Source organism: Sminthopsis crassicaudata, chromosome 1 (assembly GCF_048593235.1).
Source record: "Sminthopsis crassicaudata isolate SCR6 chromosome 1, ASM4859323v1, whole genome shotgun sequence".
Taxonomy (NCBI): Eukaryota; Metazoa; Chordata; class Mammalia; order Dasyuromorphia; family Dasyuridae; genus Sminthopsis; species Sminthopsis crassicaudata.
Window position 1 is genome coordinate 140,341,396 of NC_133617.1, and position 7,535 is coordinate 140,348,930.

Below are 7,535 nucleotides of genomic sequence, written 5' to 3' on the forward strand. Positions count from 1 at the left end.
TTTTTTTTTTTTCCTCAGCACAAAGGAAATGATATATTCTCCTTACACACACTCTCTTGCATTTTTCATACTACAAGCCTTAACTGTTTCTGTGAGATTTGTCTAGTAGGGAGGGAGGAGAGAGGATGTTGAATGAATTTGTAGGTCATCTTTATAGAGAAAAACCTGCCCCACCACCTAAACATCCTTGGATAGAGTTGACTCCCTAAAATGCACTGTGTTCAAAATGTCTTTTTTTGATTAACCCAGAATGAGGGCTACAGTTTCTCTGTTGTAACCAGTTATTTACCTTGGCCTCAATACCGGGGCAGGAGCCTCAATTATTCTGTCCTGTTCCCTCTTCTGTGTAGGATGGGACCAACTGGCCTTTGAGAGGTGGGGATAGCGATGTAAGGACATCAGACTTAGCATGCCTGCTATATGTAGCCTTTACATAAGTGGATTGTTTCAACTTCATGAGAAAATTAAACCCTAGTAACATTAAAGGGTTATTTTTCAATTTAATAGTATTTTTTCCAATGTAAAAATAGTTTTCAACATGCATTTTTGTAAAATTTTGGGTTGCAATTTTTTTTCTCTTTCCCCCCTTCCCCAAGAAGACAGCAAGCAATTTGTTACAGGCTATATAACATTTTATTAGTCATATTGAGAAAGAAAGCACAAGAAAGGAGGAAAAAAAAGTGAAAAGTTTTGATCCACATTCAGTCTAGAGCTCTAAGGATGCAGATGGTATTTTCTATCTCAAGACTTTTGGAGCCATCTTGTATCATTGCATTGTTAAGAAGAGACAAGTTCTATCATAGATGATCATCACAATCTTGCTGCCCCTGTGTACAATGTTCTGATTATGCATAGAACTTTAACCTAGGTCTTCTGACTAATGATAAACATGTATTAAAGTACTTACTATGTTCTAGACACTGGGCTAATAAGTGCTACTACTAATGATGTGTACTAGAGTTAAGAAGAAAGAAATTTAATATTTCATGTATGGACATGTGATGCACAGGCACTATTCACAACAGAAAAAATACACAAAACTACCAAATTCACTAAGCAGATTCTTGTGTATATGTTTAAATAGGTAAATTTTTTCCTAATTCTTTGAAAAACAGTACAAGTTTTGTACAGGAGCAGACAAAAGAACATACCAACAATACATAATCTCTTGAAATGGGAAAATAGAAAATTAGACATTGAATTGAAGAATGACCTTCACATCCCTTTGTGGAAGGACATTGAACTTGGAAACAAGGAAGACATGAGTAAAGATCCTATCATACATTTTCTAGCTGTGTGATCCTACCACTTATGCCTTGGTTTCTTCATCTGCAAAATGAAGTTGGACAATGGCCTGTTTTTTGGTTCATTGCACCTTCTATTTTACCAAATCCTGAAAAATTCAGATGTAATGAATAATGATATTTTGGACAATGGTAACTTTTAACAAGATTTTACTTGGAAACAGCATAGCATAGGAAGTGTGCTGCCCAGTGAGGAGAACCCCAGGTTCTCTCATTTTTTTGAAAGTATGACCTGGGGCAAGTCACTTAAGGAAATAAGTCAAGTGACTTAGACAATTCTGGAGGATGTCCCATATGCACATCCCTCCTGATCTTCCTTTTTTCTTTTAATGAAACCACCATTCTTTTAATCACTCAAACTTGTAACTGGCATTAGTCACAGAAAAGACTTGATTATCAGTTTGTCATACCTATTGCTTTCCACACTCCACCACCCAGAATCTCTTTACCTTTTGCTTAAACTTTTAATCTAGTTGGTATTCCTCACTTCTATTTTGTACACTTTTGCCAAAGTAATGTTCCTGAGTTCAAGTCTGACCCTGCTCAATAAGTTGAACCTGTTCTCTAGGAACAAATGGCTTGTGTTTTACAATCTCCTTCCTGTCCTACATTTTCAACCAAATTGGCCTTTCCATTCCTCAAACAGCATTTCATTGTTGCACTTTGGTACAGGCTATATACCTTGCTTGGAACACCTCCCCTCCCCTCCACCTCTTGGAATCTTTTGAGCCTTACTTAGGTGTTTTGTTCATTAAGCATTTCCTGATGACTCCTGTCACCTAGTAATTTCACCCTCTCCCCAAAATCCCATTTTATTTTGTGTGTACTGTTCATAGGTAAGTGGCAGTGCTGGGACTAAAGTCAAGAAGACTCATTTTGAATTCAACTCTGGCCTCAGACAATAGCTGTGTGACCCTGGGCAAATTACTTAATTTTGCTTGCCTTAGAGAAAAAAATGACAAACCACTCCAGTATTTTTGCAAAGAAAATCAGATGAAGTCGTGAAGAACTGAGCACAACTGAAAACAAAGTATTTGTACATATATTTCCCTTAATAGAATACAAGTTTCTTGAAGTTAAGGACTATTTTTTAATTTGAAACACAGGGCATAATAGTAGGTGTTTAATAGTTAGGGCACTAACAAATACAAGTGCCCTAACTTTAAAATTTTGCAATCTACAGGTCCCATTTTTAAAAAATGGGTCTAAATCATCTTGGCAGCATGATATTCCTTTTAAGCATATTGACTCTTCATAGTAATACAGCCTCATGTCTTAATGTTTCATGATTCATGCCTAACCTCATGCTCTCAGATTGCTGTCTATCACAGCCATACTTTTTTGATAATGCTCATTATTCATCCAGTTCTCTTACTCAATAGGGTTGGATTCAATCTCCGAATCACAGCTCTGCCGCATTATGAATTTTGTAACTTCAAGTGAATTCACTAAACAAGTCTGAGCTTCAGGAGTTCTTTAGTTTGAGGTTTTTTATTTCTAGCTATAAAGTAGTTATTCACTCATCACTTTCTGAAGTTGTTGAAGAAAATGTAAACTTGAAAGCACTATATAACTATGTAGTACCATTACTATATTATAGCAGTTTGGGCTATACTGCTGCCAAGGCTATCTAGAATAGCCTTAATATGTATCACCTATCTTATCTGAAATTCCTCAGACATTTTTGGTGGCAGTTACTTAGACCTTCCCTCTCTTTAAAGTCTCAAGATTTGCAGTTTGGAGATCTGGACTCTCCTTAATTGTGTTCTTGGACAAAATTACATTATATGGACTTCCTCTTATCTCAGATTTCTTTTGATATGTTTATATTGGGGGCAGCTAGGTGGTGCAGTGGATAGAGCATAGAACCTGGAGTCATGAAGATCACAGTTCAAATCCAGCCTCAGACAACACTAACTATATGTGACCCTGGGCAAGTCATTAACCCAACTGCTTTATTGGGGGAAAAATAAATTGGGATGGGGTGAAGTGTTTGAGAGTTATATTTATTACTATGTTGCTCTGATTTGGGGAGGTGCATGGAGTAGATTGGATGAAATTGAAGAAACATCAAGGTACTTACTGAAAGAAATTATGTTCAGAAAACAGATTGCAATCCAGGCAGAAAGGCATGAGAATAGTGATAGTGGTGAGGACTTTCAGATATCTGTTAGATCTGACAAAAGGAGAGCAGTTAATGAGTTCTTGACTTGTTTGCCTTAAAAGTTTTATTTTTTACAAAAAAACACTGACAAAAGTTCCAGGAGTAGAAGGGGAATTAGATTCTAGAAGTTATTCTAATAAGAAACTGGTTGCTATGGTGGACATAATGGAAACTATAAGGGAAAGTGCTTTCTCAGAATAGTGAGAGGAAAGGTCTTCATACTATGAGATACTTACTAGATTGTGGGAAAACAGGTTTCAAAAGGTTCAGAGGGATAGAACATCTCCAGAATAAAATAACTCAGGGGAATTCAGCTGAGAAGAGAGGGTAAACTTAAGTTTGAAATTCTGTGGACACAAAAGGAAAAGAAAGTCTGGAGACACCAAAGTGGATTTACTGAGAATTTACCAACAAAAAAATTTTTTTTAAAATATGTGGCAGAAACAAGCAGGTAACAAATGTTAAAAGCATGGGAATCTTTCAAGAATTGTGTCAGGAATACAAATGCTGCTAATGAACCAAGATTGCTTCAGAAAGCTAAGGAGAAGGGGTTTTTCAAATTATATTAAGGGAAAGTGGAGGATCAAAAGAGAGAGAAATGTGGCTAATGTGCCAGGGATGATGATAAAGGATAGAACTGCTCAATTCATATTTCACAATGGGGAAGGACACAACTATGTCTATTAGTGAGTTGATATTCAACTTAGGAAAAAAATAAGAAAGCACCTAGCTGCCATGGAGAAATTAAAATCCTTCTCAGATGAATTATATTCTTGGTACTAGAAAAAATTGATGTGATTTTTGATGTTTAAAAGAATATAGAGAAAAATGACTAAAAGGTTGTTGGTTTTTTTTTTGTTTTTGTTTTTGTTTTAAGGGGAGAGTATAGTTTACAAAGGCACAGTGGCATAGTGAATAGAGATTTGGACTTGAAGTCAAGAAGATTCATCTTCCTGAGCTCAAATTTGGCCTCATACTTACTAGCTGTGTGACCGGGCAATTCACTTAGACTTGTTTGCCTTAGTTTCTCATCTGTAAAATGAGCTGGAGAAGGAAATGGCCAATCACGACAGTGTTTTTGCCAAGAAAACCCCAAGTGGAGTCACACAGAACCAAACAATCTTTTAGAGGGAGCTGGTTGGCACAGTAGATAGAATGTTGGGTCTTGAGTCATGAATACCTGAGTTCAAATGCTACCTCAAGTGCTTCTTAGTTCTGTGGACTCTGGGCAAGACACATATATCTACCTCTGTTTTTCATTATAAAATAGGGAGACTAGCTTCCACCTCACAGTTGTTAAAAGGATCAAATGAGATAACATGTGAAGTACTTAGTTAAGATATGGCATTTTATGGTTTGTAAATGTTAATATTACTAACTTACATTTAAATAGTACTTCAAAGTTTGTAAAGCACTTTAGAAATTTCATTTCTAGGACCAATTTCATTTGGTCCTAGAATATGTGAGGTAGACGAGGTTATAATATAACATGGAAAAGATGCTATTACCCCCATTTTAGAAATGAGGAAACTGAGGCAAGCAAGTTAAGTGATTTGCCTCAGATTATACATCTAGTAAGTGTCTAAAGTTGGATTTAAATTTTTTAAATCTCTTTTAATTTTTCAAAATTCATGCAAAGATAATTTTCAACATTCACTCTTGCAAAACCTTGTGTTCCAAATTTTTCTCCTCTCTCTTCCCTAGATAGAAAATTATGCAATATAGGTTAAATAAATATGTACAATTCTTCTAAATATTTCTGCATTTATCATATGGAACAAGAAAGCAGATCAAAAGGGAAAAAAACAAGCAGCAAACAATAAAAAAAGATGAAAATACTCTGTTGTGATCTACATTCAACACTCATAGTCCCCTCTCTGTATGTAGATGGCTCTCTCCATCACAAGTCTGTTGGAATTGGGCTGAATCACTTCATTGTTGAAAAGAACATCACAGTTGATTATCATATAATCTTGTCATTGCTGTATATAATGGCCCTGGTTCTCCTCATTTCACTCAGCAGCAGTTCATGTAAGAATCTCCAGGCCTCTGAAATCACCCTGCTGATTGTTTCTTATAGAACAATAGTATTCCATTGCATTCATATACCATAAGTTATTCAGGCGTTCCCCAACTGATGGGCACTCACTCAGTTTCCACTTGAAATCAGTTTTTCTTGACTCTAGGTTGAGGGGCTCTATGTACTGTTTGGGTTGAGGCAGAGAACCAGGTTCTTGAAGTAATCACAGGATCATGGATTTAAAGCCAGAAAGGACATTAGAGGTCATCAGTTGAATCCCAGTCACTGCATAGGTGAGGAACCTGAGACTGAAGTTAAGTGAATTTGTCCAAGGTCACACAATAACAAGGAGGATTTGAAATCAGGTCTTTTGACTCCAAAGCTACATTACCTTATTGGCCATACTATATTGGCAAAGATGCTGAAGTCTGCCATTTTCTATTTAAGTAGATGGAGGCAAATAGGTTAAGTGACTTACCAGGCTCACATAGTTACTGTCTGGGGCTAGATTTTTACTCAGATCTTCTTGACTCCAGGACGCTATTCACTGAGCCTCCTGGATGCCTTCCCTAGCAGTTAGGGGGTATTCAATGTTTATTGATTGAGGAGGGCTTCAATAAATGTTACAGCAATGGATAAATTTGAGATATGTCAGAAGAGATGGAAAAGCAGGTCTCTTCTGTTTGGCATTTTCAATTCTTTGTAATCAGACTTCCAGACTACCTTTTTCAGGCTAATTACGTTATACCCTCTCATGAATTCTGAGTTCCAGCTAAACTGATTTATTTGTTATTCCTGGTAAGAGATAATTAATTTCCTTTCCCCATGTCTTTGTACAAGCTGTCTCCCATTCTATCATGCCTGGAAGGTATCCATACCTCATCTATATCTCTTAAAATTCTTCCCTTCAAGGGCTCTCTCTTCTCTCATTACTCTGTATTTACTTTATGTATATATATTGTATCTATTTCATTGTGTATATGTATGTCATCCCCTACTTAAAATAAAAACTACTTGAGGACAGGGACTATTTTGCCTTTTGTTGTTACAGTATCTCTCTCAGGGCCTACTTAGATAGAACAAATGCTAATATACACTCAAGCACTTGATACATTTTTTTTTATTGTTTTATTTCTTGGTTCGTGTAGATAGAGAGATAGAGAAGGTCTGCACCTCAGAAAAAAGACTAGAACTAGAGACATAGTTTTGGGAGAGTGTCCTTACGAAGGTTTGAGAGTGAATGAGATCAATGGAAATGGTAATGAAAGTAAGAGAAAAGGGGCAGAGGACAGATCTCTTGAGGAAGGCTCTCACAAAATTGGAAAGAGGAGGAAAAGACATCAAAGGGAAAATGAGCAACAGAGAATCAGGGGTATAAATAGATAAGCATTTCATTTTAAAATGTTTTAAAAATATTTATTTTAGCATTTATTACATTTTGTGGCTTAAACAGTGTTGAAAATATTCTAGAATACAAAAACTGAAACAGAAAGGGATAAGGAATTTGGGTATTTCAAGAATTGATAAAAAATAAATAAATGCCTTGAGACAGAAGCTGTCAATACCTGATGTACTTGGTTTTCTGGCAGGAGATGTGTTGGCCAGAAATGGAGGAAAGCTGAAGACTGTTTTCTTGACAGGATTTTTTTTTTTAATTGTGTGAACAAAACCAAAAAACGTTGTCACAGAAATAAGTAATGCAATTAATATCCCCTAGATCACTGGGATTTGCATCTTAAGACTTTTGGTTACTGAAGAAACATTAAGTCATATTACTATCAGTACCACTGGAGAATGATGACAAAGAGGTTGGGGAGGAGAAAAATATATACACACATAATAGGCACTTTATAAACGCTTATTCTCCTCTTTGTCATCCTGAGAGAAATCGGGAATATAGTTATCACTATTTCAATTTTTCATGGATTTTAAAAGGAGTGAAACATTTCATTTTGACTGGGTTCTCAAATTATTCAGAATCAGACTTAGGGAAAACAATAATCTTGGGATTATTTTAAGTGGTTCACTCCAGTTAATAGCCAAATCT